Genomic DNA, 10,794 nt, shown 5'->3' with positions numbered 1-10,794 from the left:
TGCTGTGTCTGCCCCCTTTAGAGTTTTCAGAACTTGAGATGGTGAAGATCTGTTGGCGGAGAACACTTGGAATCTACTCTCGATGACACCGTTGCTGTTCAAGGTTTGGACTGCATATCATCCACGCAGAGAGACGATCAGAGATGCAGAATCTTAGGTTCCTGCTTCCCTAGACCTAGTGAACCAGAATTTGTATTTTAACAAGATACTCAGATGACTCCTGTGAATGTTCACCCTTGGCTACCCATAACAATCACCTAGGGAACTAACATTCTGAGGCCCAGAGTGCACTGCAATCCAATGTAATCAGAACCTCTGGGTGTCCAGATTCAGGCATCTGTAGACAACCACCGGCTCTAGATGCCCCAAGCCAGGGTTTCTGGGGGTGGCATCTGGGAATCCACTTGTAATAAGCCACTGAGACCAAGGCTAGTGGGTAATTGCTCAGAACCCCCTTGAGAGAGGAAGGAGATTTGGAAGACTTTTGGTGTAGTGGGAGGAGAAGGGGGCATGAAGCAGAAAGGATAATTCAGTAGGAGGAGGGATCCTGGATATGAGAGTTTTTTTCTTTTTAGTCCTTCAATATTGACATCATTTCAGACTTACAGGAAAATTGCAAGAAAAGTACAAAGAGCCCCCTTATACTTTTCACCAGACTTTGCAGCTTTGCAAATGGTAGCATTTTATCACACGTGCTTTCTCCAGGGCACTCCCATCCCCTCTCATTCTCTCTCCCCCTAAATATATTAATTATACATAATAATACGCATGCACACATACATGCATATATATTTTCCCTGTCTCCCAAACCATTCAGAGTAATAGCAAACACATACCTTTACTTTAGTAGGTGTTTTCTAAAAACAAGGACATTCTCTTAACATAATCACAGTGGTACAGTGATCATCATCAGGCAATCAACACTGATGCAATACTACTATTTAATCCATGGACCTCATTCAGATTTTGTCACTTATCTCAATACTGTCCTTTTATAATAAAAGAAACTCCCAATCATGTGTTGCCTTTGGTTCTCATGTCTCCTTGATCTTCTTTCATCTGGAACAGTTTCTCTGGCTTTCTTTGTGTTTTGTGACACTGACATTTTTGAAGTGTATAAGCCAGCTATTTCATAAAGTATTTCTCAATTTGGGTTTGTCTGATGTCTCCTCATGAATGGACTCAATTTCTGCACTTCTGGAAGGAATACCACGGTGCAGAGTGTGGCCTTCCCAGTGTGTCCTATCAAGCCGCCCTTGATGTTGGTCCGTCCTGTGACTGAGGTGTTAGGTTTGTCCGCTGTAAAGTTCCTTCTTCCCCTGGTCAATCAACTATATTATAAGAAGATAGTTTGGGGCTATGTAAATATCCTTTTATTCCTCAAACTTTTACCCACTGGTTTTAGTATGTGTTCATGATTCTTGACAGAATTATTTATTATTACGATGGGTCAAATGGTGATTTTCTAATCTCATCATACCTTTAACGGTATTGTTCTCTTTTTACTGTAAGGAAGAGCTTTCTCTTTTTCTCTCTCTCTCCCTTCCTCCCCTTCTCCCCTACTTCCTTCTTCCCTCCTTCCTTCCCTTTCTTTATTTCCATGAATTCATGAAGTTTTAGTTTGTTCAATGCATTTACTCGCTTGCTATTTATTTTAATGTTCAAGGTATCCCGTATTTGGACAGTAGGAGCCCCATCAGCCTGGCTCTTGGTTCTTTGGACATGTGTCCATCAATCTTTGAGCACTTCCTTACTTTCTGGGGCAATAAGATATTCCAGACCCAGATTTTTCTGAAGTCCACTGAAATACCCTGGGGATGGCACCTCCTAGAAGGGTTTTCATAGTTTAACACTTACGTGACTGGACCAGGAGAATTTTAGTGAACGGCATTGGTAGGATGTTACCCACTGGATTTTTAAGAGCATCAAAAAATGCCATGTTTGACTTTCAACAATAGATATTTTCCTGAAACAATGTAAAAAGTGGAGTTTGGCCGGGATGGAGGGGGGGATTAAATTTTGTTTAAAGAACACAGTACCTTGTCTATACCTAACTCCACAACATTTATTTATTTATTTATTTATTTATTTATTTATTTATTTATTTATTATTTTGAGACAGAATCTTACTCCGTCGCCCAGGCTGGAGTACAGTGGCATGATCTCGTCTCACTGCAACTTCTACCTCCCCAGTTCAAGTGATTTTTGTGCCTCAGCCTCCCGAGTAGCTGGGATTACAGGCGCCCACTACCACAGCTGGATGATTTTTGTATTTTTAGTAGAGGCGAGATTTCACCATGTTGGCCAGGCTGGTCTCGAACTCCTGACCTCAGGTGATCTGCCCTCCTTGGCCTCCCAAAGTGCTGGGATTACAGGCGTGAGCCACCGCATCCAGCCTCCACATTTTAAAAGCAAGTTTAATTTACGCACTTGTTCCATAAATTTCCATAAGCTTTCGAATTAGTTATCATAGAAACAGCAACTTTCATTGTCACTTCCATTTTTGAAATGAGTCTTCACCAGTAATACTGTCTCTTTTAACAAATAACAATCTTATTGCTAAGGACTCTAACAGTGAGCTGAATATTCATACCTGAGACAGTGGTCTCTTGTATCATTGCAATATGTTTTCTTGATTCCAGAACTTTCCCTAGAGTAAAGGTTCTCATCTGAGGGCCATTTTGCCCACAGGGAACATTTGCCAATATCTGGGGATACTTTTGATTGTCACAACTGGGTGGGGTAGGGATTGCTACTGGTATCTGGTGGGCAGAGGCCAGGGATGCTGGTAAATACCCTCCAATGCACAGGACAGCCACCCACAACTGAGAATTATCCTGCCCCAAATGCCAACAACGTCCAGGTTGAGAAACCCTGCTTCAGGGAAAAGCTCTTTGTGGCTTCCCAAGGTGTGCTTTGCAGAACACTGATTCTCAAATGTGCCCACTCAAAAAGGGCCTGAGGTCATTAGGAAGATGCTGCATCATGTGGCTCAGTCTTGGGGATTCACAACACACCCAAACATTTAAGGCCCTGAGAAGACCTGCAGTCAAAACATGAAACATATCAAGAAGCCATGTTATCCGGACTAAGTATATTCCAAATGAACTTGCCTCTGGAATCCTTTGTGGAGTATTTTGTGAAATACAAAGCTAGTCTGTGCTCTAGAAGGATGCACAGGTCTGCCTTCTATTGGCTTTAATAAATCTGGCTTGTGGCCTCACAGGAGTAGCAGGGAAAGATTAGGGGGGCCCATTCCTGAATTCCTTATGAAAGATTCCCAGTGCTTCTGGTTGTCACTGACTCAATAGCTTCATATCTGCAGGAAAAGATTAGAATCCATCCCTGAATTCTTTGTGAAAGATTCCCAGTACTTCTGGTTGTCACTGACTCAATGGCTTTATGTCTATTTCATGCAAACTGTCTAGGGACAGGTGTGGCACCAATGAGATGATTTTAACAGAAATGGTGTTCTCTTCTCCCATTGCCCTCCAATAATTAAATGTCAACAAATAGGGGTATAATTAGAGCATTATTTCAAAGTTGAGAAACTCCATTATAAGGTAAAGTCCACAAAGGCATGTATTTCTCCAGATGTGTAATTGTTTTCAAATTTGCATTGAAACTCTTGAATATGTCTAATCAGTTTACAAACAGAAGCAAAGAAATGTGATTAATTTTATCCTCCAAATGATAGCCAATCTCTGTTCTAGACCTTATCCCATACACAAATGACTCGGTCAAGTTTACTTTTTTAAGTTTTTCATGTCATGGCAGAGGCCACAAGCTTCCTGAGTAACAGAATCTTAATTTTATTTGAGATAGAAAAGCATCCAATAAAAAGAGAACATTCCAGTTTTACTTACAGTTAGGGGTGTATATGTGACTATGGAAATGCGTAGGACCTCAGGAAGATGATATGGAAAAGCTGATATCCCTGGAAGGTACACTCCTTGTTTTCCCCTCCCTCTACTTCTGGCCTGGAATGCACATGTAGTAGCTGAGGCTCCAGCAGCCATCTTGGGCCAGAGGGTTACTCTAAAGAAGGAAGACACTCACTCTGAGTTTAACAAAGCACAAAGACATGAGCCTGCATATCTGATGACACCATGGAGCCAGTATACTATCACTGAACTATCTGTCTCTGGATTTCTCTTATTTATGTGTGAGCAAAACTTTTGAACTTATTAAACTGTTATTTTGGATATATATGTCTTTTCAATTTTTAATAAATATGATTAATGGTTTTCCAACCATGAATTATTGCATGTAATACATATATTAATTGTTGTTGCATGTAACACATATATGTGTGCATGCGCATACACAGACACCCCTTGAACTTGAGAATGTGTAGGGAGCTATGTTCTCTTTTAGAACAGCACGTGCTTTCCTCTGAAGATAATTTACTTTCAAAGAATACCTTGCCATGAGCGGTCTTTTGCCCCCAGCAGAGGGAATGAGTTCTCTTGAAAACAGTACATGCCTTATTCTGCTCACTTCACATACGTTCCAAAATAAACGAGTATCTAATGATTTAGTGCATGCCAAATGATTTGTACCATATGCTCATGTCAGGAATAAAGGGGTTCTGTGCATTTTCATATCTGAGTGTTGAATTGGACTCCTGAACTTTCTGGCCGGCTTGCACCATCAGGTGACCATCAGGACAGGGGGTGTCTAGGGCTAAGCTAGCGGCGCGGCTTCATCACGCCAGAAGGCAGGAAAGAATGTCATGAGCGGGTGCACCCTTCTCTAGGAGATTTAAGAGGCCTCTGAAGTGCTATAATTAGAGGGTTATGGAGAAGGAAGGCAACTTGTCTGCTAAGCGAGATCTCCTTTAGGATGCTCTTGTATTATTTCAGGGTTACAATGTGAATTAGCCAACTTTTAATAGCTTCCTTCCTTTTCCCCCTTTCCTCCCTCCTTCCTTCCCTCTTTCTCTTTTTTCTCATACGTAGTAAAAACAGTCGACACATAGCTTGTGCATTTATTAGGTGGTCATACATGCTCTTTATCCTCTGCTCATTTTATATGTGGGTATCATTATCAATATCCTCAGTGTGCAGTGGAACAAAGACTTTAAAATGACATGGAAAACGACATCCACAGAAACTCTATTTCCAAATAAGGTCACATTCTGAGGTCCTGGGTGGACAGAAATTTTTTTGGGAGGGGAACACTATTTAACCCACTACAGTGCCCAAGCCTTTAACTACTGGGGCACACTGTCGTATAAAGCTATCCTCATGCAATGTTTTGATTGTGTGTGTGTGTGTGTGTGTGTGTGTGTGTGTGTATCTTCCCCTGGGGAGAAATTGTATGTAGAATGCCTCATGTGTCTCCAAACACAAGTTCTATCCTAAGGGACCAAGATGTGTCCTCTTCAACAGGCATGAGGACAAGCCCAGCCCATCTGACTTTTCCTGAGTGTCACTGTCCCATCTATCAGGCTTGCTTGTGGCCAGGAGGCTGTTTCCATACATTTTTATGGCTGCCGGAGACTCCATTAAAGGCACGTTCAATCAGCGAGCCTGACAGTGACAGAGCCCAGTTGCTCACCAATTCTCTCTCTTGAAATTTATAGAGATCGTAAAAGACTCGTAGGAAATCCTCTGGCCTCGGCATTTGGGTTGCAAAGTGTCTCCTTTAGAAGGTAATGTGCCACTGAAGACTGGTGAGTCATTTACTTTTTGCATTTCCCAGGTCCTGGATGCTAAGCCACTGTTCCCACCCAGGCCCTGGGCCTCATGCTGCAAACGCCAGGCTTGGGAATCAGGGCGCCTCATTGGAAGGGGCAGAAATAGTGCTGCTTCATCACTTTCTTCCCCTTCTCACTTTCCCAGGGACCAGGATTGTATCAGTAAGGTCTTAACCTTGGCCATGATTTGGAATCACAGCAAACCTGAAGTTCTCCTCTGTGGAAACAGCCCGAGCTGGGCCATTTGCAATTGTGTGGACTCTAGCATGTGTCCAGCTGGAGCAGCATGTGGTGGACACTGGTGTTTGGCAGCCCCACATCCATGTCAGGGAAGAGCACCTTGACTTTGCTTTGGGTCTCTCTGGCTCTGCTTGGTGTCTGTGTTGCTGGTTCCCCATCCTCTGCCAGCCTCCTACCTCTGGAGGGGTCTTGATACCCAAACCTGGACACCTCAGACTCTGTTCCCTGACTTCTGTGGGAACCATTCACAAGCTCACTTTCCACGGGGATTGTGCTGGGGTGGGCCTCCTGCACTCAGACTGTGCCTCCCACTTCCTTCCTCTTCCTCTGTCTTGTCGGTATCCCTGGGCACTAACCCTTGCAGGCTGCATTTCCTGGGCATTCTTGCCAGCTGGCTTCCAGCTGGGTTGGGCCAAGAAAGGCACTGGGGGAGGGTGAGGGTGAAAGTAGAGAGAAGAGACAGGGTATTTCTCCCTCTCCCTGCTGGCCTTGGGAGGCATCAGCTGCAGTTCCTCTGTGGCTCCAACGCCCCGCAAGGCTGCCCTACTCTGGTTCCAGCTTCTGTCAGGTGTCCCCAAGCCCCTGGGTTCCAGTTACACCATCCTTCCCTCTTTGTCTCTCTGACATAAAGGAGGCAGTGTCTTCCTCCTGTCGCTAATCCCTGGGTTTTCAACACGGCCATGCTGTCCTCTCAGCAACTCCATCACCTCTGTAACCAATTCCCTGCATTCAATTTCACCAAGGTCAACACCCAAAGTGGCTTTTGCCACAGTCCACCACATGGAGAAAATGAAGCTAAGAGGGAGGAAAGCAGCCTCTAGAGAGAGGGAAAAAGAGGAAGGGAGACCGAGTCCTGATGATATTTTAACTCCTGGATACAGCTATGCCTGAAGCCCTCAGGCTTTCATCTATGTTAGATGAAATCCTACCCATCTCCCTGCTTTTTTCTTCTTGAGCCGGTTTGAGTTGCATTCATGTCACTGCAGTTCAGAGTCCTTTCATAGAAATACGAATGCAGTGAGATGCACTGTAAGCATTGCTTTTTGTTTTATGTTTTTTGTTTGTTTGTTTTTTCAGTGGAAGGACTAAAATGTTCTTCCTCAGAGGTAGCAAGTCTCCTTAGAGGAGATGTGTTTTGGAGGAAAATAATCAATGATTCTTTGGTTTGTCAAATGCAAGGCAAATACTAACCCAGAGTTCTGGAAAGGACTTGAATAAAAGAGTTATTCAACCTTATATTTCAATGATCTAAGATGCACTGTTTTGTTGTAATTCTGATTCATAAAAGTCTGTGTGTACATCATGGATGTACACATATGTTAAAACTGGTTAGATTATACACATTTTATATGCAATTTAGTGTATGTTAATTATTCTTTAATAAAGTTGGAAAATGCAAAAAAGAGCAACACATCAAAACAAAGAGACAGGAATGCTATTCAGCAACAAAAAAGAATGAACTATGGTTATGTTTGATACCTTCTATTTGACCCTGCAGATGAATCTCAAACCTTATGCTGAGTGAAAGAATCTAGACACAAAGGCAGACATATTATGGCATTCTATATAGAAGACTCTAGAAAACACAAATTGAATCTAAAATGACAGAAAGCAGATCAGGAGTTTCCCAGGGTTCCCAGGGACAAGGGTGGAGGGAATTATCTGGAACGAGACACAAGGGAAATTTTTGGGGTAACGGAAGTGTTGCATGTCTTAATTGTGGTCATGGTTATACAGGGGTATAAATTAACCAAACTAATTGAAATGTACAGTTAGAATGGGTACATTTTATAGTTTATGAGCCATATATAAACTACATATAAACACCTCAATAAATTTGATATCATAAAAAATCAATGTATATATTCAACATGATAGATTTTTTTCCTCCACAAAATTCTACTACTAAATTTGCAGCATGCATTCCCATGATTGGTGCATTAGAACAGAGAAAATGAAGCTATGCAAATAAAGCCACTACAGCTCATAGAATGAGTGTTGTGGTCAATGAGAAGAAGACTTGTCTGGGCTGAAAAGGGGGAAATCTTTGGGAGTTCTTTGGGGGGTCTCTTAGCTGGCACTTCTACTCCAATTAGAAAACGCCATTGAAAGCTGGGCTCTGGCAGTGGCTTTAGGGTCCATGGGCTTAAAGTGGAGCTGTGTAAGTAGCTGGGCATGGATGGAAGGTGAGTGGGCGCAAATCCACCTTCCCTGAAGGTGTAGGATCCTGAGAGATTGAGTGAGGATGGCGCTGACGCAACTGACCACGTTCATGTGATTTTGTGGACCAATTGTCCCCACTGCAGAATTTTAGAAATTACTGGGAATCCAGTGAACAGTAACAAAATCGGTTTTGTGCATGTCACAGGATGGATTTGGAGTTATTACCTGAGTATTAAAAGAACACTAACCAGGCACTGTGGTTCATGCCTATAATCCCAGAGGTCAAGTGGGAGGATTGCTTGAGGCCAGGAGTCCTAGACCAGCCTGAGCAACATAGCAAGACTCCTTCTCTATGAAAGATTTTTTTTAAAGTTAGTAAGGCATGGTGGTGCAGACTTGTAGTCCTAGCTATGGAGGAGGCTGAGGAAGATGGATTGCTTGAGCCCAGGAGTTCAAAGGTGGAGTGAACTATGATACCACCACTGTACTCCAGCCTTGTCTCACAGAGTGAGACTCCAGCTCTAAAATAAAAATAAAAATGTTCTGGCCAGGTGTGGTGGCTCATGTCTATAATTCCAGCACTTTGGAAGGCAGGAGAATCACTTGAGGCCAGGAGTTTGAAACCAGCCTGGGCAACATAGTGAGATTTCATCTCTAAAAAAAAAAAAGAAAAAAAAATTGGTTTAAAAAAGAAAACTAATCAATTTTGGCCTCTGTCCTGATGAAGAAAGGTATATTGGTTACAATAAAATTTTGGATTGAGTCACTGAGCATGGTATGGCCCATGGCAGGAAATTCACTAAACCTTAGAAACCTAAATCATGTGCCACCACAGACAAGGTTGTGCTACAGTTACTAGTATTAAGGGGAACCAGGGAGAGATTGGAGTGTGGGGTTATGGTGTTAAGAAGTATGAAATGACCCCCAGACTATGGCCGCAGGGGAAGTCACAGCAGAGAACTCTGTTGCACTTTCTCTCTCTCCCACCTTTTCTCCCCTTTCTCCTTTCTTCTGGTAAGCAAGATATTGGTTATCTAATCCTGTATGCCAAGCTATCCCCAAATTTGGCAGCTTAAAAACAACACAGATTTACTATGTAAAAGTTGCTGTGGGCTAGGAATCTGGTCACGGTTTGGTTGAGTCCTCCAGCCCAGGGTGTCTTATACATTGTAATCAAGACGCTGGCTTAGAGTCTGTGGTCTCATCTGATGGCACAGCTGGGGTAGGATCCACCTCCAAGTCACTCAGTGATTTTTGGTAGAATCCCTCCTGGGTTACTGGACTAAGCACCTTAGTTCCTCACTGGCTGTTAGTCAGAGGCTTCTCTTGGTTCATTGCCAGGGAGTCCTCTCCATCAGGGCAAAAAAGCAAGAAAAGTCTGAAAGAGAATGTCAGCGAGAAGTTCCAGCTTTTGCAATCTGATTTTGGAAATGGCATCTCATCATGTTTGCTTCATTCTATTTGCTAGAAGCAAGTCTCGGTCTACACTCAAGGGTCAAAGATTACCCTTGACATGAATAACATTGCCAAGGACATGAATAACAGGAGGTAGGGTCATTAGGGTGTGAAAGGAAAATAAATCTTGGGGCCCTAAAGTCACAAAGCTAAAGGGAAAAGTCAAGCTGGGATCTGCTTAGGGTAAACCTGCCTCCCATTTTATTCAAAGTCATCCCTCTATCAGTAGATAAATGCATATCTGATTGTCTCCTTTGGAAAGGCTAAGCAGAAACTCAAAAGAATGCAACCATTTGTCTCTTATTTACCCATGACCTGGAAGCCCCTCTCCACTTTGAGTTGTCCCACCTTTGCTTTGAGTTGTCCCGCCATTCTCTTACATATATTGATTGATATCTCATGTCTCCCTAAAATTTATAAACGCAAACTGTGCTTGGACCACCTTGGACACATGTCATCAGGACCTCCTGAGGCTGTGTCACAGGAGTCTGTTCTTAACTTTGGCAAAATAAACTTCCTAACTTGACTGAGACCCGTCTCAGACATTCAGGGCTCACAAGGGACCATTGCAGAAGGTTGGCTACCACAGGCAACAAATGTTGTATCAGTCCCTACTCTGTGCCAGGCTCTTGCTGAAATACTAATTTAAAGACGAATGAGAGGCAGTTTCTGGCCTCAGAAGTAATCCAATCTAGACGAGAAGCTGATCAAGTGAGCAAGCAATTAAGACACAGGGTGGTAGTGTTGTGAATTAATGTGTGCATCTGAGTAAAGCAGAGCAGACTCTGACTTTGGAGCCAGGTTATTCCCCTTGTTGCTGTGGCGTGTTGGCCAAGTAATCTATTGCTGAAGAAGTCACAGGCACTGCTAACAGTACTGTGGTTTATTGCCTAGATTCAAAATGGAAGGCAGTGCTAAATGTCAGGTAAATGTTAAGGAAAAGGAAGATATAATTTGTATTTCCACCAAAGTTCACAGACCTCCTGAATTCTGTGCATGGACCATGTGCAACAGGTGAAGACCTTGTTTTCAGCACCAACCACAGTAGTAAGAACTGCACCCCACCTACCACCAGACACAGGGGCAGCTTTTCCCACTTGACCACTATTTGGGCTATCCTCAAAGACCTTTACAGAAGAGAGAAGAGCAGGCCAAAGAGTCAGACAGGTGGGGATTGACTCTTGGTCCAACTATTTTGTGATCGTCTGATCTTGTTCAAGTCACTTCACCTCTCT

The sequence above is a fragment of the Macaca nemestrina genome, chromosome 2 (genome assembly GCF_043159975.1).
Source record: "Macaca nemestrina isolate mMacNem1 chromosome 2, mMacNem.hap1, whole genome shotgun sequence".
Taxonomy (NCBI): Eukaryota; Metazoa; Chordata; class Mammalia; order Primates; family Cercopithecidae; genus Macaca; species Macaca nemestrina.
Note: the sequence above shows the minus strand (reverse complement) of the source record.